This window comes from Pleurodeles waltl, chromosome 2_2 (assembly GCF_031143425.1).
Source record: "Pleurodeles waltl isolate 20211129_DDA chromosome 2_2, aPleWal1.hap1.20221129, whole genome shotgun sequence".
NCBI lineage: Eukaryota > Metazoa > Chordata > Amphibia > Caudata > Salamandridae > Pleurodeles > Pleurodeles waltl.
Genome location: NC_090439.1, coordinates 1,131,441,835 through 1,131,465,360, shown reverse-complemented (window position 1 = coordinate 1,131,465,360; position 23,526 = coordinate 1,131,441,835). Strand labels below are relative to the sequence as shown.

General features: G+C 44.3%; 1 protein-coding gene across 1 annotated transcript in view; it reads left to right on the top strand.

Moving 5' to 3' along the window:
- Positions 1–23,526, top strand: part of LOC138282944 (protein mono-ADP-ribosyltransferase PARP14-like) — a 570,373-nt gene that overhangs the window by 185,606 nt on the left and 361,241 nt on the right. The window lies entirely within an intron of this gene.

Genomic DNA, 23,526 nt, shown 5'->3' with positions numbered 1-23,526 from the left:
CATGCATAGAATGAATAGGTGCCCGTGTCCTTTGACACCTTAAACATTTTGGAGAAGTAATCAGTCCCACAGAGGACAGATGTGACCCGTGATGCTATATTTGGTGCAGCATCAGGCCCTCATATGTTCTGCAAACTCATTATTAAGTGTCACAAAATGGAAGCCAAGCACAAAATTTATTCCGCAGTAGGCACCCTGAGGACTCCATGTCCAGTAAACCCTGAGTATTTGTTGTATTTCGCAATAATCTCAGACTACCTAGCTATCATAGCGTGCAGATTAACCATGAGTGCAAGGTCTGCGTAGAGAGATGTGCAGCCTTCAGTACCATTCCTCCATCGGAAGCCATGAATCATCGTGTCATTCCCTGTCTAACACGTTGTACGTTAACCTGTAAATGCAGAGATGGGAAAAGAATGAATGCATCGCTGCTGGTCCCTCTATGTAAAGCAAACCTTTCCGAAGCCTCGGGTTGTGATACAGTATAGCCCTACAGGTTATCAACTGCGATCTCATAGATATTTTACATAGAACTCCGAAATGAAAGTGACATTCAATGGACCCAAAAGTGTTGCTGCTATCAAGAGACCAGTGCTTAATTAGTAAAATAATGAGAGCCAGTGCCCAAAGCTCTCCTCAGAAGCCCGCGGCCGGTGCTGTTAAATGCCCAAGGCTGCACGTTCCTGAATTCATCTCATACCTCCTGAATCCACCACCAGACACTCCTTGCCCCTTTCTTTCACTCTTGCAGGTTCCTGGTTTCTCCCATGTTGATAGTTCTTCCATCTCCTCTTCCATCTTCTTTCCCGTTTTGTGTTTTTCTCTCTCTTGCTCTCAGGGAATGTCTGATAAGGTAAAAATAAGTGCTAGTGGGCTCCACTGGCCTAAGAAAAAAGGCAACCACCAGCTCAATGCGCACAGTTCAGTTCAGTATGGAGATGACATGACTTCAGCCAAGTGGTCCTATGATGGTGTGGTCACTCTTTTTGGTTGTTCCTATGAGGTATCATTCCAGATTGGTCTGGATGCCCCATTGAGGTAAGCAGAGCCGGTACCCTGTGTGATATTATCCTCAAAGATTAAAAATGAGCTTACAGTTTGTCTTTTTTCAGCATCCGCACATTTACAGCACAATTCAGTTCTCAGCTTCGATAAGTGGAGAGCAGGTTTTGTGGACAGTCTTTTGAACACCTCTATTGGGAGCCATTAGGGCTGGAAACTTCCCTGCTTATAACTTGCACCTGACTGTTATTTCCTCAACTGTCTTCCAGTTGTGTCCTGTCAGTGTTGGATATTTTGGTCATGTTCAAGTTTGGCAGGAGTTGTTCCAGGTCCAAATCAGTGGTCTGTGACCATGAACTGTGTAATTCCGATAACACTTTCTGAACACATTTATTTTTTCTGCATCAGTAGTGAGTCATGGACCCATTGAATCCATGATTTGCCCAACTTACCCAGCGTCCTCTTCCGTTCTTCTCAGCCATGGAGTGAGTGTCCCAGCTCTTTGCCACAATTCAACCAACCTTCTCCTGACCTCCGTATACTGAGCCCCGGCAGCCTCATCGACTGAAGCTGAGATGTGAAGCCTTAAGTTCCAACACATCTAGCCTCCGCATTTACTCCTCCTTTCTTTCTGATAATTAACAATAACAGTCAGTGAGCTGATATCCCAGAGTCCTAAAATTCAATCAGCCTTACATAAGACCCAACGGCAAGGTATAAAAACTATTCTATCCTCTTAAGGGTACCATGTACACTGGAATAAAGAAAGTGCTGTCCATCCCTGACCCACCGCTAGAGCAAACTTGGTGAGATTTGTGGGATTAGCAGTAGGTCACGACCACTCCTCAGTTCTGTCAGTCAGAGGTTCCATGACATCAGCTCAGCACCAAAAAGAAGGCCCTGGAGACCCTCCACTAATAAGGCACCTGTATTAACAAAATCCTCTGTCACAAGTCTTTAGGGACACACGTCTGGTTTTAAATTTTAAAGGCTCCATGTGCCCAACACCAGAAGATAGCATCTCTTGGGATCCACATATTGATTGGACATACTACAGTAAGGATTCTTGAGTGTTTAGAAACTCCTCTGGAGCACTTGTGTACTAATACATGTTTCATGTGTCTACCAATGAACTGGCATTCATTTCTAACAAGCTACAATTCTTGAAAGAACACCAGGTCACCTATTACAGGCCAATCTTTGTTTAACGTGTCTGACATTCCAAGACACAATAGTTCATTAGCCATTGTGTCCGACATGATGCCAGTTTCCTCACATCCTCAGCGGAGATATTAACCCTATGTATGGTACAGTGATGCTGTTCCTATCTGCATCAGTGTAACTCTCAAACCTCTTCCAACATCCCCCATCTCATACTGTCATGCAACAGGTCCCAAACTATCTGGCATACCAACGCACAAAGTGGCAGTCTGCCCAAATAATAATCTAAATGTCATAACTTAAAATATGAAACAAGAGCATATAAAACCACTTTGTAATGCTGAAACTGGTGATTTCTGAGGTAGGTTTGGGGGAACAGGATACACCACCCACCCAGTGATCCATAAACATACAATAGTAAGGGGTGTGCAGAGAGCATCTACGCAGAGGCAACAGAGGTAATGCAACCTCAACTAGTTGAGCATTCCAAATCTTATATGGACATACATTTCTGGAGGTAATATTGTTAACAGTAAATTTGAAACCAAGGGCACTGTCTTGCCTCCATCCCAACAACCACAGCGATGGTGGTTTAATCACGTACCACCAGAGAAGTTGAAACAACAGTACACAGTAGTAGCTGGGTGCCAGGTCAGGGAATATTGTTACCTGGCTCCATCACATCATTCTATCATGTTTAAGGAGAAACCTTTTCCTCCATTGCATTACGATCAAAAAAATGAATCTCTGCAAGCAGCTGTTACAGAGTCTGTTGGGGGTCCAGCACTATTTATATTTTGGGACATTCCCCGGGTGCCACCACGCTCCCTGTTCTTCTCTTCATCATTAAACTCTCATCCCTCCTTTTTTGTTGGGCCCTGACCCCTTGCAACCATCAAACAAGTCCCACCTGTGATGACCTCACGTTTCCATGCATCTTGATATAATGGATCTGAGGTAGTGGAGCTACACCTACAAATGCCCCTAAAGAAACTCTTTCCCATGTATTTCTTTTGTGATTTGGTCCACTGCTGGCATGGTATTTTGGCAGAGGAATGGCTGCATTACACAAAATATCAAGGTACCTTCCAATGTCTTGAATATTTACATCAGGACTTTCAGCGTTTACTGTGTAGCTTTTACCAGTCTCCATATTACCTAGCACGATTGCAGTTAAATCACATTTGTTTCTATTGTACTGATGTTTGTAGACATCCACGCCAAGCTGACAATGTGTCCCTCCTATGCTTAAAGATTTTGCTTTACAAATGGCAAATTACGTTGTCCCTATCTAGCTCGGCGTGGATAGCACTGTGCTGATCCTATGCTTAAAACCTTTGCTAGATAAACAGACATTTGAGGTGAGCAAATCTAGAGTGTCGCTGGTGTTGTAGAGTGCTCCTTACTTGAGCTGCTCTCCACCTAAATTTGGGAACTACCCAGAGTTCTCCCTTGTGTTTTGCATAATTTATGCATCACTCTAACCCTGAAAGGGACTTGTTTTGACACACACACACATATATATATATATATATATATATATATATATATATATATATATATCATCCAAACAATAAAATTATAATAAAAGCAGAAGCAGCGGATAAAGGAGGTAATGTTGTTATCCTAAACACGTCTGATTACATGACGGAAGCCTATAGACAATTAAGCAATCCAGCTGAATATAAGAAATTGACAAAAAATCCTATAAAGAACATGACTTGTCTTTTACATACAATATTAGGTAATTGGCATCAACAACTGTTACTTGATCGTGAGGAATATATTTATTTGAAAAAAGAGAATCCAACATTACCCACGATTTACTTTCCAAGGAAAATTCACAAATCATTGACTTCGCCACCGGGAAGACCAATAGTCTCAGCATGTGACTCATTGTTTGAAAGAGTTTCCGATTATGTGGATATTTATTTAGCTCCAATTGTAAAGACACTTAGTTCATATATTAAGGACTCTGGAGATCTTTTAAAGATACTATTAGATTTGGATTGGCATGAAAATTATCTACTCGTTACAATAGATGTGATCTCTCTCTATACATCCATCAATCACACAATTGGGTTAAATGCCTGTGAATACTTTTTAAAACAACGTAATATCTCAGAGTTAGAACATTCAAAAATGCTACTTGATATGATCGATATGTGCTTGAAAAATAATATCTTTATATTTAATCATGAGATTTATCATCAATTATGTGGTACAGCTATGGGCATCTCCTTTTCTCCAAACTACGCCAACCTAGTAATGGGTTGGTGGGAAAGAGAGATAGCATGGAACAAAAATGATGAGGAAATCGCTGAAAAAGCGTTATTATGGGTCCGTTACATATATGACCTTTTCATAATTTGGAATGGATCCAAGGATGAATTTATGCAATATTTTAATATTTTAAATGATAATGAGGTGGGTCTGAAATTCACTTGTGAAACCAGTAAATCATCCATAAATGTATTAGATATTACCATCTACATTGAGAATAACAAAATTTAAACAACAGTGTATCGTAAAGAAACTGCATGTAACAGTGTACTACATGGGAAAAGTTTTCATCCCAAACCTTTGGTTAATAGCATTCCCTTGGGGGAATTTATCAGAATGAGGAGAAATTGTTCTCATGAAAAGGATCTATTATTGAAACTTGATGAAAAGTATGAGAGATTTAGGACCCGAGGATATAATGAGAAGATCCTCAAGAGAAATTTAAATGTTATTCAGTCTAAAAAACTAGAAGAATTTCTGTTTAATAAAAGAGAAAGAGATTCCAAAGAAACAGTGAGAATGATTATGCAGTATACTAAAGAGAGCACACGTATTAAAAATATTTTATGTAAACATTGGAAGATAATAAGCAGAGATTCGGATTTAGGACCCATAGTGGGCTCAAAACCTATGTTCTCATATAAGAAGGCACCTAGCATTAAGGATATATTAGTAAAAAGTATTTTTGTGTCAGAAAAAGATTGTAACTGGCTAGAGGTGGGACAAAAGAGTTTCTTTAAATGTAGTTGCTGCAAAGCGTGTAAAATAGGACAATCAATGAAAAAAGTGAAATTACCAAATGGACAAGAATGGCTCATCAAACATAAAATTACATGCAATACAAAATATGTAATTTATATTATAGAATGTCATCGTGGCCTTAAATACATTGGTAGCACAATTTGTGCGTTAAAGAAAAGAATCCTGGAACATATTAGAGCTATTACTCACAGAGAATTCACATATGCAACAGCCAGACACATACACTAAATGATTGGAAAACTCTGAGATATTATGGTATCGATCATATCCCAGATCATGAAAGAGGAGGGGACCGAGTTAGAAAGTTGAGGCAACTGGAATCGAGGTTTATAATTCAGATGAAAACAGAGGCCCCTTTTGGGATGAATAATGAGGAATACACAATTAGTTTGTAAGGTTAAATAATGCTTTGTTCTTCATGAGAATTATAGCAACTTTGTTGACCATCTTGTGAGCATTTGAAAAAATCTTTTCTTTTTAAGATAGTCGTGATTCACACGAGATTCAAATTCAGAATAATATTTCAGTTTTGTTTGTTTACCATAAATATTTCCTTTTATTACAAATTATTTTAAAATTGGGGATAAAATTGTAGCATAAAATTAGTCGAATTAATTGTGAGAATCATAATAGTGGAGTTGCAAATGAAAAATGAAGTGAATTTGGCACTTGGCTATTTTTCTATAAAATGCTCAAATTTAGAATTTCAATATGACTGTACTCTCCCTATGAGAAATACATTTTTGTTCAATGTTGCTTTAAAACCATATACTTATGTTTGAACTATAACTCCCAGCATGCATTATTATGGTACAAAGTTTTCACTATAAATGAGATCTGCAGTGTGAACTGGATGTTTGAACTTGAGAAAGACCTTGCGGTCGAAACGCGTTGTTCTGTTCTTTTGTTTCAAGTTAAATAAATCAAGAATTATTCGCACCTTGATGGAGAGTGCACTGCTAATCTTCGGATGACATAGTTGTTTATGGGTTGGTTCACCCAGAGGGGTTGCACTGGTATTTTTTAGCGCGGCGCCATTCGTATTGAACCGCTTTGCTCTTCTATATATATATATATATATATATATATATATGTTGGTAGAAGTAATGCAGTTATTCTCATTGATAAATCCTGGTGGTATTAAGTCCCCATATTACATAACATAAAAGTGTTGGACCTAAACACTCCGGTCTTTAGAAAGGCCTAGCACCCACCTCCCCAGAGTACCATGATATCAAGAGAATAGAGTGCTTAGCTGCCTTGAGACCGTTACTCTTTTGGGTAAAACTTTGGATCACACATGAACTCTTATGTTACAGGAAGGGACTAAGGGTACTTAGGGGTTTGATGGTCATGTCACCTTCCTGCGGCTTCGCTACGTCCAGACTTGGTCTATTAAGCTGGGCTTGAGTTGCTTCTGGAACGATACTAGTTCATTGACAGTCCATTCCAAGATGGTTTTGAAAAAAGCCTATTGGGAATATGTATTGAATAGTGTCCACCACAGTTCTAGTCTGGAAAGTCTGCCTGCACAATTTCCAAGTGTCAAACCGATCTCAGGCGTTGAACTACATTTGGACACTGTCCAGCCGCAACTAGTGAAAGAGCTGTGCATGAAGTTTAGATTTTACTTTCTCCAGACACAATCATATACAGCTAGATGGAAATATGGTCCCTCCATTGATGCAGAGTCTAACTGTACTCTCTGCACTCTAAAGGCCAAAGAAAATCTTGCACATGGTATGTTTTTCTTCCGGGCCTATGTTATTCCCAGAAGGAAATGGATTAGATCAATTTGTGGTAACATGGTGATTAGAAACTATTTGGATGGATTGATCATTTGAATTTTAAAGACAGATACGACACCGCCTATGGTTTTTGGCCTCAGCAGTCATCTATTTTCTATAGGTCTAGTGCGAAAGAAGAGGGGCCTGAAATGTTTGTGTACTGATAGAGCACGATTTTATCCTCTATTTATTAGGCTTGTATAGTCAATAAGTACAGTAAAATGGAACGATGAAGTACCATGAATATCCTGCATTGTTATCTGAAATTTGTATTGCATGATAAAATGTTGCATGTGTGGTTTTCATGGTTTTTAACTGACAGAAAAGCTATTTCAATGAATGAATGATCAGTAACCTAATAAAAAATAAGTCCATGTACACTAAAGCTGAATAGTAATTAGGTACAATATCCACCTCTTCCCCATCTCTTACATCTCATGCAACGCTCATCAATCAAACCCTATGAAACCTAAAAAAAATGAATAAAAATAACATATTTATATTTTACACATTATAAATTTATTTTTTTATTTTTTAATAATGCACTTTAGTACACTACCCAAACAATGCCTCTAAAACCCAATAACCCAGTAAAAAAATTACAAAAACATAAATGAAAACAAACGTACAGAATTTTTTTTTATAAATGTTGTTACTATATGTAATATACTCCTCACCCAACCCCTATAAAACCCCCAAATCAGATAATTTAATTATATTTTAGTGTCAGTTTTGTTTTATTTAGTTTCTATGGCACAACAGTGCAAAATATACCACCAACAACCACCTATCCAGCTGGAAAACTAGAAAGAAACAAAGGGAAAAAGGAAAAACAAATTGGTGCTGAGTCACCCTTAGCGGCCTCTTCCTCTCTCTCCCCCTCGCCGTCCCTAACCAGCAGCCCTCCCCCTTCCTGTCTGTGTAAGAACTGTGTCCTGGTGGCTCCCCATATGTGTCTTTATTGCATAAAATCTGATGGCACTGAATCACTCCGTCCCCATGTGTGGTCAGAGTTAGCACTCAGAGGTAGCAGGGCAAGCCAGTTCCCTAAATTCCAAAGAGAGAAAGTTTAATCATGACTTCCAGCACCTGGCAAAGTTGTCTTCCTTGTGTTTGATTGTGTTCAGCTTTACTACAGACCAAGAGGAAATACAAAAATACTGAAAGGAATTTATGAAATACGACACTCTTAGTCTGAGAATTGCATTTAATAAAACACTCTGCAAAGTCCGCAGAAGAAGAAGGTTGAAAGTGTACAACCAAAAGTGCATGTTTAAAAATAATCACAGAAATGAAATCAGAATAATCCTGAAAACATATACTAAAGATATTAACAAATGGGTGGTTTCTGAGGGAAATGGCACTTCCTGTCATACATATTTTTCAATGATATCACTTTATATATCCCGTTGTCAGACGATGCACTTCACAGGGAACACACCCACAACCCTCAAAATAAGCAATCAATGATTGTTGATAACCATTTTTATATAGTGAGGCACACGCCTAAAATGTCCCGTGTTATAATCTTCACAGTTTTATTTCCATATTCGTCTTAAGAACATAGATTACAGCCTCAGAATAAACTCCAGCCAACACGTGTTTCGTCAGAGAAGTAACCCTGTGACTTCATCAGGGCTGCATAGTATACTTTCAATTCATGTTATATATTTTTGCGTCCTTCGCGTTCATACTTTATTTTGTGGCCACCTATAATCCTGTATTGCTTTCAGATCTTTCCCAATATATACCTTCAATCACCTCATAAGATTTTTCCCTTTGCCTATCTGGCCTTCGTCAAGAGTGTGGCGGCACCATCCAGTCCCTACTAAACTCATCTAAAAGCTTCCAAAAGTGGTATTAACAAAGAACTACTTTACATCTAACAGCACTAGTAATAAGTAAATTAATGGATATTAAAAAAATGATTACAGCTAAAAATGTAATTTCATTTAATACACTATCTACCCTAATCCCTTCAATGGCCAGCACACATACCAAATAATAAAATATTAAAAAAAATATATCTTATTTTTATAAAAACAACATATATCAGTTTAAATTAATATATTTCACACAAATCTATTTAAAGGTGTAGTCATGGGATGTTATTTATCCCTTGTGCTTGCCATAACATACATGGACAGTACAAAGAAAAATGGATGTTTGAGATCAACCCTTGCCAACAAAATGTTACCACACGGCAACCAAAGTGAGATGGCTTCTTCGGTATTTATCTCATTGGGAAGTGCAGAGATACTTCAAGTATTCAAAAACATTTCAATGAAATAAATACGCTTGGCCTAATATGCTACCAACTCCAGCCTCCTTAAATCATTTTAATTAAATGAACCCTAAAACATTATTTTACATTACCTTGAAACTAATTTAAATTCTAATAAACTTACCTTTTGTAATGTAGCCGCATTTTCAGTTTTGTTTTTGTTAGTGTTTTCAACCAACTGCATCTCATTTAGTGGATTCAAGGTACACCTACAAGCAACCTTAAAGAATCTTGTTCCCATATATTGTTTTTGTGGAGTCCCCTTAGAATCTTTGGCTGTAGGGACACTCATAGCTGTTTTCCCAAATTGACCGACGCCTCCTGTTCCAGTGTATTCAGAAACATGTCCCATCCTTAGCCTGCAACCTCCATGGAATATTCTCTGCTCCATGGACTGTGTGTTCCCTGCCACTAGTTCTGCAGTATTGGAAGAAGGCACAGGCCTGGTGCCACAGAGGATTTAGACTTTGTACATGCCATATGTAGGATTTTTGTAGTGCACAATTGTGCTGTTATGGAAGAATGCTATACAATGTTATTTTTGGGCTTGTGTCACGCTGCTTATCTCTACTTGGGGCAGAGATATTTCAGGGGTCAGGAGGAGGGAGGTGGGTGTATTTACACATTCCTCCATTCATTACTTCACAGGTGGTTTACCTGCCTACATGTTCCCTGAAGTTACTAGGGTGGCCCTGGCTGAGGTGAGACTTTATCCCCCAGCTTTTCCCTGCACTCAGGAGGGGTTGGGCTTAAACTAATGGGCTTCATAAGCGCCAGAGGCTTCTTGCAGCATGGGTTACTTCAAAGGTGTTCTAGGAAAGTACCCTCTTTTTGTCGTGGTTACCCCCATTTTCTGCCTGATGTCAGTGTTCTTGACTGTGTTCACTGGGATCGTGCTTAACAGGACCCTAGCGATTATGCTCTCTCTCCTCAAAATGTTGTCACTGCATACTGGTAATTCAGTATTTCACCCAAATTTGGCATATTGGTGCCCCCTTAAAGGTCCCTAGTATATGGTGCCCATGTACCCAGGGCATTGGGGTTCCAGGGATCCCTATGGCCTGCAGCATTTCTTTTGCCACCCATAGGGAGCCCATACAAAGGCTTCTGCAGGACTGCCATTGCAGCCTGCTTGAAAAGGTGCATGCACCCTTTCACTGCCATTTATACTGCACCAGGTCACTTATACATCACCCCTGTAACAGACCCTACAGCCCTGAGGGCAGGTGCAGAGTACCTGTGTGCGAGGGCACCCCTGCACTAGCAGAGGTACCACCACAACCTCCATGACCATTTTCCCAAACTTAGTGAGTGCAGGGATGCCATTTTACACATGTACTGGACATAGGTCACTACCTATGTCTAGCTTCATCATGGTAATGGTAACTCCGAACATAGGCATGTTTGGTATCAAACATGTTGGAATCGTACCCCAAGGCTTTCGCAAGCATTGGTTGTATGATTCCATGCACTCTGTGGTCTCCTTAGAAAACCCCCAGTATTGCCATTCCAGCCTTCTGAGGTTTTCCAGGCAGCTCCAGCTGCTGCCACCTCTCAGACAGTTTCTGCCCTCCTGTTGCTTGATCTGCTTAAGCCCAGGAAGACAGAACAAAGGATTTCCTTTGGGAGACGGCTGTTACACCCTCTCCCTTCGGAAATAGGTGTTAGAGGCTTGGGAGGGGTAGCCTCCCCAAGCCACTGTAAGTGGTTTGAAGAGCATTGATGGTGCCCTCCTTGCATAATCCAGTCTACACCGGTTCAGGGATTCCAAGTCCCTGCTCTGGCGTGAAACTGGACAAGGGGTAGGGGAGTGACCACTCTCCTGTCCATCACCGCCCCAGGGGTGGTGCTCAGAGCTCCTACAGAGGGTACCTGGGTTTTGCCATCTTGGATGCCAAGTTGGTAGGGCACTCTGGGAGCATCTGAGTGGCCAGTGCCAGCAGGTGACGTCAGAGACCTTCGCTGATAGGTGTTTACCTGTAGCTGGCCAATCCACCTTTCAGGGCTATTTAGGGCGTCTCTTTTTGGTGGTTCTTCAGATTCGGATTGCAAGACTCCAGCAGGAATCCTCTGCATCGTTTACTTCACCTTCTTACCGAAGAAACTGCATCTGGACCCTCCAGGAACTCTACAAACTGCAACAAAGAAGCAAAGCCAACTTCTGCAACATTGTATCTTCAGCTCCTGCCAGCAACTACAACTGTATTCAGGTTGTGCATCCTCAGAGGACAGCCTGCCTTCAGCCTGCACCAAAAGAATGAAGGAATCTCCCTTGGAGTGAAGGAGTCACTCCCTTGCTTCAGCAGGCACCTCTCTGCAACGACGACCAGCAGCGTGGGTCCCGTCTCCTGATGAGCTGCATGAATCCTGCCTCACAGGTGGTGGCTCAAAGTGGTCACGACGATCCTGACATCCTACTGTCCAACTTTGGTGGAGGTAAGAGTTTGCCTCCCCACGCAAGACAGTACCCCCATGCACCACGTGTTTTGAAGTTGCCAAGGCTTGTTGCCATCCTTTCATGAAGTTCTTTGTGCACCGTGCAGCTCCGGCCCTCATCACTCTATCCTGTGACACACAGCTTCCTGTGTGGTTCTCCGGCAGCGTGGGATTCCTTTGTTGTAGTGCGACGTTGGCCTCCTTTTGCACCTTCTTTGTCTATGTGCTGTGGGACTGCTGTGCATGCTGCATGGTCTTCTGAGGTCTCTCTGAGTTGATGAGAGCCCCCCCTGATTCTCCCTCCTGGGTAGAGTCCTCCAGGTCCCTCCTGGTCCCGGACAGCGCCATTTTCCGCTAACCGCGAGCTTTGTGTGTGCCAAGGCTTGTTGACAGAATCCAGCGATGCAAACCATACTGCAATTATCCATCCGGCGTGGGACATCATCTGCACCAACCAAGAACCTGCATCCATCTTCTTGGGTGCAGTACTGATTGCTGTTCTTCACTGGTGTTTCATCTTTTGTACCTTCATCTGGGTTAGCAGGGGTTCCTGTTCTCCCTGGAATCTTCTATGCTTCTTGGACTTGGTCCCCTTCGTCCACAGGTCTTCAAGTCCAGGAATCCACTGTTGGTGTCTTGCAGTCTCTTTTGGTTCTTGCATTATCTTCTTCCTCATGTTCTTGTGTGTTCTAGTAAAGTTACTGTGATTTACTCCTGCTTTCCTGGGCTCTGGGGTGGGTTCTATTACTTACCTTTGGTTTTTTCCAATACTCCCAGTGCCCCTCTACACACTACACTTGCCTAGGTGAGAAATTGACATTCGCATTCCACTTTCTTAGTATATGGTTTGTGTTCCCCCAGGCCCATTTTTAATTATTGTGAAATTCACTATTTGCACTGTTTTCTAGCTATTTTTACAGCTATTTCTGCATACTAGTTTATATAATTTGTGTATTACTTACCTCCTAAGGCATTATAGTCTCTATGGTATTTTTGACATTTGTGTCACCAAAATAAAGTACCTTTATTTCAATAACACTGAGTATGTTCTTTCATGTGTGAGACTACTGTGTGACTACAGTGGTATTGCATAAGCTTTGCTTGTCTCCTAGATAAGCCTTGGCTGCTCAGCTACAGCTACCCCTAGAGAGCCTGGCTTCTAGACACTGCCTACACTACACTAATAAGGGATACCTGGACCTGGTATAAGGTGTACGTACCATATGTACCCACTACAAAACAGGCCAGCCTCCTACAGCGGTTTCCCTGCCCACATTTTGCCTGCTGTTATTTGGGTGGCCCTGGCTGGAGTTTGTCCCCCAGCTCTCCCTTCACTCAGGAGAGGCCGAAATTAAACAAACACACTTCATAAGCGCCGGTGGCTTCCCGCAGTGCGAGGCACACAGGATGCGCCTGGGCGACGATCTGGCCAAGACCTAGCCCGTCTTCGCCTGTCATGGCCTAATAGAGGTTGGGCTGGGTCACCCCCCCTTTGGCTCTTAGATTAGACAGTGTTAGTTAGTCTCATTTGGCAAGCTTGCTTGCTCTGTCTGGTACTTGCTACCTGTGCTACCCTGATGGAAAATGGGCAAAAGAAAGTTATTTGGGGACTAAGACAGTGTCACTATAAAGCTGAAGAATGATAATACGCTTGGCTCCTTCCTGGCCCGTGCAGTTGGCATAATTTCAAAGGAAATTGACTTGGCAGAGTGGCGCTTATCCTTAGACCTTTGAGAGGGGCTGAGTAGTCTTTTAGTGAGTCTGCGCCCCCTCTGCCTCTTCTGTTGATCCCGATGTTCACCCTTCTACTTGCTGCAGCCTGTTCCTCATTGTGGATACCGAACAAGCTCCTCTGCCGTCTTCTTTCAGCTTGCTGTTTAACCCTGCCCTATGAATACAATCACTTGTGGGCCCACTGCTAAAAAGAAGAAAAAAACTAAACAAGGGGTTGCTCACTGGCCACTTACTAGGCATTGATCCATAGTTCATCCCACAGATGGATCATACGATTTGCCTGGGTCTATTTCATTGCAGTCTGGGTTGATAACTGTAGGAGGCTGGCCTGGCTTGTGGTGGGTACCAGAGGTACTTACACCTTGTGCCAGGTCCAGTTATCCCTTATTAGTGTAGAAGAGGTGTTTCTAGCAGCTTAGGCTGACAGAAGGTAGCTATGGCAAAGCATCTTAGGCTGAAGTAGGAGACATGTAAAGCTCCTACTATACCACTGGTGTCATATGCACAATATCATAAGAAAACACAATGCACAGAGTTACTAAAAATAAAGGTACTTTATTTTTACGACAATATGCCAAAAGTATATCAGTGAGTACCCTCAGTATGAGGATAAGTTATATACACAAGATATATGTACACAAACCAAAATTAGGTAAGTAATAGCAAGAAAAGTAATGCAAACAGTGTAGAATTACAATAGGTTGCAATAGGAGCACATAGGTATAGGGGCAACTCAAACCATATACTCCAAAAGTGGAATGCGAACCACGAATGGACCCCAGACCTATGTGAGCTTGTAGAGGGTCGCTGGGACTGTAAGAAAACAGTGAGGGTTAGAAAAATAGCCCACCCCAAGACCCTGAAAGGTAGGTGTAAAGTGCACCTACTACCCCCACAGAGCACAGAAGTCGTGATATGGGGATTCTGCAGGAAGAACAAACACCAGCAATGCAACAACAGTGGATTTCCAGGCCTGAGTACCTGTAAGACAAGGGGACCAAGTCCAATAGTCGTGACAGTGTCGAGAGTGGGCAGGAGCCCAGGAAATGCCAGCTGAGGGTGCAAGGAAGGTGCCGCCTGTTGGAAGAAGCTTGGAGTTCTGGAAGAAAGAAGAGGACTAGGAACATCTCCTTTGGAAAACAGATGTGGCACGTCACAATGAAGCTTGCAGAGGTGTTCCGACACAGAAAGATTGCAAACAAGCCTTGCTAGCTGCAAGGCTCGCTGTAAAGGTTTTTGGATGCTGCTGTAGCCCAGGAGGGACCAGGATGTCGCCACTTAGAGGAGGAGACGGAGGGGGCACCCAGCAACTCAGGGAGCCCTCACAGAAGCAGGCAGCACCCGCAGAAGTACCTGAACAGGCACTTAGAAGGAGAGTGAACCGGAGTCCATGCAAAGTCACAAAAGGGAGTCCCATGACGCCGGAGGACAACTCAGAAGGTTGTGCATTGTAGTATAGAGTGTCGGGGACCCAGGCTTCGCTGTGCCCGAAGGAAATCCTGGAAGAGTGCACAGGAGCCGGAGCAGCTGCAAATCACGCGGTACCCAGTAATGCAGTCTACCGTGGGGAGGCAAGGACTTACCTCCACCAAACTTGGACTGAAGAGTCACTGGACTGTGGGAGTCACTTGGGCAGAGTTGCTGAGTTCCAGGGACCACGCTCGTCAGGATGAGAGGGGACCCAGAGGACCAGTGATGCAGTCTTTGGGTGCCTGCGTTAGCAGGGGGAAGATTCCATCGACCCACAGGAGATTTCTTCAGAGCTTCTGGTGCAGGGTGAAGGCAGGCTACCCCCAGAGCATGCACCACCCGGAAACAGTTGAGAAAGCTGGCAGGATGAGGCGATACAAGGTTGCTAGTAGTCGCCTTGCTACTTTGTTGCGGTTTTGCAGGCGTCCTGAGCAGTCAGCGTCGATCCTTTGGTAGAAGGTGAAGAGGGAGATGCAGAGGAACTCTGGTGAGCTCTTGCATTTGTTATCTAAAGAACTCCCCAAAGCAGAGACCCTAAATAGCCAAAAAAGGAGGCTTGGCTACCTAGGAAGGAGGATTGCCTACCAAGAGAGGTAAGAGCCTATCAGAAGGAGCCTCTGACATCACCTGCTGGCACTGGTCACTCAGAGCAGTCCAGTGTGACCCCAACACCTCTGTTTCCAAGATGGCAGAGGTCTGGGACACACTGGAGGAGCTATGGGCACCTCCTCTGGGAGGTACTGGTCAGGGGAGTAGTCACTCCCCTTTCCTTTGTCCAGTTTCGCACCAGAGCAGGGCTGGGGTATCCCTGAACCGGTGTAGACTGGCTTATGCAGAGATGGGCACCATCTGTGCCCATCAAAGCATTTCCAGAGGCTGGGGGAGGCTACTCCTCCCCAGCCCTTCACACCTATTTCCAAAGGGAGAGGGTGTTACGCCCTCTCTCAGAGGAAGTCCTTTGTTCTGCCTTCCTGGGCCAGGGCTGCCTGGAACCCAGGGGGGGGCAGAAACCTGTCTGAGGGGTTGGCAGCAGCAGCAGCTGCAGTGGAGACCCCGGAAAGGCAGTTTGGCAGTACCCGGGTACTTTGCTAGAGACCCGGGGGTTCATGGAATTGTCCCCCCAATGCCAGAATGGCATTGGGGTGACAATTCCATGATCTTAGACATTTTATATGGCCATGTTTGGAGTTACCATTGTGATGCTATACATAGGTACTGACCTATGAATAGTTCACATGTGTAATGGTGTCCCCGCACTCACAAAGTCCGGGGAATTTGCCCTGACCGATGTGGGGGCACCTTGGCTAGTGCCAGGGTGCCCACACACTAAGTAACTTTGTACCCAACGTTCACCAGGTGAAGGTTAGACATATTGGTGACTTATAAGTAACTTAAGTGCAGTGGTAAATGGCTGTGAAATAACGTGGACGTTATTTCACTCACGCTGCACTGGCAGGCCTGTGTAATAATTGTCAAAGCTCCCTTTGGGTGGCAAAGGAAATGCTGCAGCCCATGGAGATCTCCTGGAACCCCAATACCCTGGGTACCTCAGTACCATATACTAGGGAATTTTATGGGTGTACCAGTATGCCCATGTGAATTGGTAAATTTAGTCACTAGCCTGTTAGTGACAAATTTGGAAAGCAGAGAGAGCATAACCACTGAGGCTCTGGTTAGCAGAGCCTCAGTGAGACAGTTAGGCATCACACAGGGAACACATATAGGGCACATACTTATGAGCACTGGGGCCCTGCCTGGCAGGGTCCCAGTGACACATAGACTAAAACAACATATATACAGTGAAATATGGGGGTAACATGCCAGGTAAGATGGTACTTTCCTACAATATCTTTTGCTGCTATTTGGGGGAATTATGAGGGACTTAATTTTGACTGGGAATGTGTCTTGGAGAAGTTCAAATCTGATGTGGCTGCATGTGTTGCCCATTTGGTGGATAGGTTTGTAGCCTATAAGACTCCATTTTGAAATTATCTGTTAAGCACTATGACTTATTGGCACAGCGACTCCCCACTCAGCCCCCCGCCCAGCCATCTACCATCAGCTGGGACTGACCCAGAGACATAAGTTGTGTCCCTGACCATTGGTCCTTTCTACCCATTGGTGTGCCTGTCACTACCATTAGCCATCCCTTGTCTTCAAAGGTTGTGCGAGATCCGAGTTGTGGGCCAAGGGGGGCAAGGAGGTGCACTAGTTCTGTGTGTAGCTTGCATCTGCTAGAATTTACTTCACAGCTCTGCCTCTCTCACAACCAGCCTCCCCATGATTGCTGCCCCCACATGGCATTTTTGACTGGAGCACCGCTTCTTTCTTTTTTGGGGGGAATATTCTCTGCAGCTTAAAAATTTAGTGAGCTATTGGCTTGCCCAACATACTGATTTTACAATTTCTGAGTATAATGACATATCAGCCGTGAGGAGGGTTGCCCCTCAACCAAGCATATAGGAGAGGATTATGTTGTCATAAACTGCAAATATCTGGGTCTGGCCCATTGCCTAATCCATTCTGGTACCAGGGTTAATAAGCTGGGAGCAGCCGTCAATATTGTTCCTCTAACCTTTTTCTACAAACTTGTTCTATCTAGGCAGATGGTGGTTGCTGATTTTCCTCAGCTCGGGTTGACATACTCGGAATTTTTCTGTCTCTAGCTCAAATAGATACCTCCCTCTGTCAGGTTTGGACAGCAACGATTGACACTAATCCTTCCTGGAAACTCACAGGACACCGGCCACAGAAGGAGCTGCTACACCCTATAGTTGCCGGTCCTTCCCCCTCACGGTTTGAAGCTCATAGTTCAACATCTATTAGCAACTCGACTGCCACTGCTACTTTCTTTACAAAGTTAGTCTCTTGGAATCTTGCTGGCTTTGTGTCTGAATTATCCTACACAGACTGGTGCTGGTTTGTTGATAGATTTGACATTTGCCTTTTTCAGGAGATTGTGCCATGTCCCCACAGTTCAGTTTTGGATTTGTTAACTTTAATCGGGCTGCAGCTTCTTCAGGGAAAGGTCGCTTGTATGGAGGGTTTGCAATTTGGATTAAAATTACTTTGCTGTGTTCAACCAAAGTTATCGATCTGGGTTCCCCTAATGTTTTGTGTGTTACTCTGCATTTCCCCTCGTGTTTTTTTTATTCTTTATACAATGTTTGCTGTAGGCATGGGGGTACAAGAGCTGAATTATCTCTGATGAACATGATTAATGCTCGTCTGATGCCTCTCCCGGCTGGTTACTTGAAAATTGTGGCAGGTGATTTTACTTGTAACTTTGAGCCCCTTAGTATTGACTCTAAAATCATAAATGGTGAAGAGGACGAAACATAGTTTCTGGGCTCTTTCTGCCGCCCATTAAGAAGCGGACAGCTGCTGCTCTAAGGCTAAATGTCTCTACCCTGAATAATGGCCTTTGAGCTTGTAATGCAAGAGCGATGTCAGATAAACAGGGGAGGCACACCTTTAATCGCCAGTACAGGACAAGCCCTATAGATTATATTTTGTTGGACATTAGACTGTGACCTATAATGATTGATATGCATGTGATCCCATGACATGACATTGACCATAATTGCTTGGATCTCACACTGAGATCATTGGGTTCCACTATTTCTAGTTCACTTATTAAACCTTTTGATGGAAGGCTCACTGCTACCAGCAATTGCTGTAAGCTAAGGTAGAGCTCTGTGGTTGATTCCCCAGCAGTTTTGAAGCAGGTTTATGAGGTTGTCTCCTCTAGTCTAGAAGCTGTGCTGTGCAGCCTGTGGAAGTGAACTTGCTGCAGTCTGATTCCCTGGTGATAATTAATAATAAGGGAGATTCCTCCCTTAGGAATCGGTTCCTGGTTGAGTCTTTGAACCCTTCCCAAGAGGGTTAAAGTGGCATCCTGAATCATGTAGAACTGTGAGAGCCTAACTAATGCCATTAAAGAAGGGAACAGGAACTTAATTCATGAAGCCAGGTCCTCCCACAAAACCATTGCACTAAGTGCCAAAGGGCACTGGGAATAGGCTAAATGGGAGGCCATGCTAACATCTATCAAAGGGAAAGATCAATGTTCCTTTTGGTGCATCCTTGCAAACAGGAGCCCTGAGGTCAACGTACCAATCCCCAGCAATATTTCTGCAGCTACGGGGTCATATGACGTGGGTGTGGATCCCTCTGAGTGTGTGCTAGTTGGGATACCGGTCACCAGAGATAGCTGTATAACTGGTGTCTTCCAATATGATGTGGGCACGGATCACTCTGAGTGTGAGTTAGTTGGGACAACTGTTGCTAGAGGGGGTAGCATTATAGCTGGTCTCTCTCCAGCAGACTCCACAGACAGGTGGGATGCTCTGGAATTTAGGCCTATTCCCATTAGAGAAATAAATAAATTGATTGGATCACCCCTAATAAAGCTCCTGGTCTAGATAAGATCCCTGGGGACAAATTGTTATGGCTGACAAGGATATATGGTGCCCTTAATTCTCTCTGTATTTTAATATCTTAATGGGGGGCTATCCTATTGTAGGAGGCTGGCCTGGTTTGTAGTGGTACCAAGGGGTACTTACACTCTGCACCAGGTCCAGTTATCCCTTATTAGTGTAGAAGAGGTGTCTAGCAGCTTAGGCTGATAGAAAAGGGTAGCTTAGCAGAGCAGCTTAGGCTGAACTAGGAGACGTGTGAAGCTCCTACTATACCACTGGTGTCATATGCACAATATCATAAGAAAACACAATACACAGATATATTAAAAATAAAGGTACTTTATTTTTATGACAATATGCCAAAAGTATCTCAGTGAGTACCCTCAGTATGAGGATAGCAAATATACACAAGATATATGTACACAATACCAAAAATATGCAGTAATAGCAATAGAAAGCAATGCAAGCAATGTACAGTCACAATAGATTGCAATGAGAACACATAGGTATAGGGGCAACACAAACCATATACTCCAAAAGTGGAATGCGAATCACGAATGGACCCCAATCCTATGTGACCTTGTAGAGGGTTGCTGGGACTGTAAGAAAACAGTGAGGGTTAGAAAAATAGCCCACCCCAAGACTCTGAAAAGTGGGTGCAAAGTGCACCTTAGTTCCCCAGAGAACACAGAAGTCGTGATAGGGGAATTCTGCAAGGAAGACCAACACCAGCAATGCAACAATGATGGATTTCCAGACGAGAGTACCTGTGGAACAAGAGGACCAAGTCCAAGAGTCACACTCAAGTCGTGAGTGGGCAGATGCCCAAGAAATGCCAGCTGAGGGTGCAAAGAAGCTGCCACCGGATGGTAGAAGCTGTGGATTCTGCAAGAACGAAGAGGACTAGGAACTTCCCCTTTGGAGGATGGATGTCCCACATCGTGAAGAAGCTTGCAGAGGTGTTTCCGTGCAGAAAGACCGCAAACAAGCCTGCTAGCTGCAAGGGTCGCGGTTAGGGTTTTTGGATGCTGCTGTGGCCCAGGAGGGACCAGGATGTCGCCAATTATGTGAGGAGACACAGGGGTGCCCAGCAAGACAAGGAGCACACTCAGAAGCAAGCAGCACCCGCAGAAGTGCCGGAACAGGCACTACAAAGAAGAGTGAACCAGAGCTCACCTGAAGTCACAAAAGAAGGTCCCACGACGCCGGAAGACAACTCAGGAGGTCGTGCACTGCAGGTTAGAGTGTCGGGGACCCAGGCTTGGCTGTGCACAAAGGAAATCCTGGAAGAGTGCACAGGAGCCGGAGCAGCTACAAATCACGCGGTACCCAGCAATGCAGTCTAGCGTGGGGAGGCAAGGACTTACCTCCACCAAACTTGGACTGAAGAGTCACTGGACTGTGGGAGTCACTTGGACAGAGTTGCTGAGTTCCAGGGACCACGCTCGTCGTGCTGAGAGGGGACCCAGAGGACCGGTGATGCAGTCTTTTGGTGCCTGCGGTTGCAGGTGGAAGATTCCGTCGACCCATGGGAGATTTCTTCGGAGCTTCTAGTGCAGAGAGGAGGCAGACTACCCCCACAGCATGCACCACCAGGAAAACAGTCGAGAAGGTCGCAGGATCAGCGATACAAGGTTGCAGTAGTCGTCTTTGCTACTTTGTTGCGGTTTTGCAGGCGTCCAGAGGAGTCAGCGGTCGATTCCTTGGCAGAAGGTGAAGAGAGAGATGCAGAGGAACTCTGATGAGCTCTTGCATTCGTTATCTAAAGAATTCCCCAAAGCAGAGACCCTAAATAGCCAGAAAAGGAGGTTTGGCTACTTAGGAAGGAGGATAGGCTAGCAACACAGGTAAGAGCCTATCAGAAGGAGTCTCTGACGTCACCTGCTGGCCCTTGCCACTTAGAGCAGTCCAGTGTGCCAGCAGCACCTCTGTTTCCAAGATGGCAGAGGTCTGGAGCACACTAGAGGAGCTCTGGGCACCTCCCAGGGGAGGTGCAGGTCAGGGGAGTGGTCACTCCCCTTTCCTTTGTCCAGTTTCGCGCCAGAGCAGGGCTGGGGGATTCCTGAACCGGTGTAGACTGCCTTATGCAGAGATGGGCACCATCTGTGCCCATCAAAGGATTTCCAGAGGCTGGGGGAGGCTACTCCTCCCCAGCCCTGACACCTTATTCCAAAGAGAGATGGTGTAACACCCTCTCTCTGAGGAAGTCCTTTGTTCGGCCTTCCTGGGCCAAGCCTCGCTGGACCCCAGGAGGGCAGAAACCTGTCTGAGGGGTCGGCAGCAGCAGCAGCTGCAGTGAAACCCCGGGAAAGGTAGTTTGGCAGTACCCGGGTCTGTGCTAGAGACTCAGGGGATCATGGAATTGTCTCCCCAATGCCAGAATGGGATTGGGGTGACAATTCCATGATCTTAGATATGTTACATGGCCATGTCCGGAGTTACCATTGTGACGCTATACATATGTCGTGACATATGTAAAATGCACGCGTATAATGGTGTCCCCGCACTCACAAAGTCTGGGGAATTTGCCCTGAACAATGTGGGGGCACCTTGGCTAGTGCCAGGGTGCCCACACACTAAGTAACTTAGCACCCAACCTTTACCAGGTAAAGGTTAGACATATAGGTGACTTATAAGTTACTTAAGTGCAGTGGTAAATGGCTGTGAAATAACGTGGACGTTATTTCACTCAGGCTGCAGTAGCAGGCCTGTGTAAGAATTGCCAGAGCTCCCTATGGGTGGCAAAAGAATTGCTGCAGCCCATAGGGATCTCCTGGAACCCCAATACCCTGGGTACCTTAGTACCATATACTAGGGAATTATAAGGGTGTTCCAGTATGCCAATGTAAATTGGTGAAATTGGTCACTAGCCTGTTAGTGACAATTTGGAAAGAAATGAGAGAGCATAGCCACTGAGGTTCTGGTTAGCAGAGCCTCAGTGAGACAGTTAGTCATCACACAGGGAACACATACAGGGCACACTTATGAGCACTGGGGCCCTGGCTGGCAGGGTCCCAGTGACACATACAACTAAAACAACATATTTAAAATGAAATATGGGGGTAACATGCCAGGCAAGATGGTACTTTCCTACACAACCCCCCCCAAACGAAGGACAATAAGACTAGCCATGACATGATGAGTCTTCATTGTCTAAGTGGAAATATCTGGTGAGTCCATCTGCATTGGAGTGGGTACTCCCAGGTCTATGTTCCACTGTATAGTCCATTCCCTGTAGAGATATGGACCACCTCAACAATTTAGGGTTTTCACCTTTCATTTGTTTTAGCCATAGTAGAGGTTTGTGGTCTGTCTGAAGAATGAAGTGAGTCCCAAACAGGTATGGCCTCAACTTCTTCAGTGCCCAGGCCACAGCAAAGGCCTCCCTCTCTATGGCAGACCAACGCTTTTCTCTAGGGGTCAACCTCCTGCTGATAAAAGCAACAGGTTGATCCTGGCCCTCAGAATTGAGTTGTGATAAGACTGCCCCTACCCCTAATTCAGATGCATCAGTTTGAACAATGAATTTCTTGGAGTAACATGGGCTTTTTAGGACAGGTGCAGAGCACATGGCCTGTTTCAGCTCCTCAAAAGCTTTCTGACAGCTAGCTGTCCACAATACCTTTTTAGGCATTTTCTTAGATGTGAGGTCATTAAGAGGGGCTGCTATGGAACCATAGTTTTTTATGAACCTCCTGTAATACCCAGTGAGGCCTAAGAAGGCTCTCACCTGGGTCTGAGATGTAGGGGGAACCCAATCTATAATAGTTTGGATTTTCCCCTGAGGTGGTGCAATCTGTTCTCCACCTACCAGGTGTCCCAGATAAACCACTTTCCCCTGCCCTATCTGGCACTGTGAAGCCTTGATAGTGAGGCCTGCCTTTTGCAGGGCCTCCAAAACTTTCCACAGGTGGACCAGGTGATCATCCCAGGTGGAGCTAAAGACAGCTATATCATCTAGATATGCTGTACTAAAAGCCTCCAATCCTTGCAGGACTGTATTCACCAACCTTTGAAAAGTGGCAGGTGCATTTTTCAACCCAAAAGGCATTACTGTGAATTGGTAGTGGCCTCCAATGGTTGAAAATGCAGTTTTTGCTTTAGCATCCTCTGATAACTTGATCTGCCAATACCCTGCAGTCAAATCAAAGGTGCTTAGATACTTGGCAGATGCCAGTGTATCTAT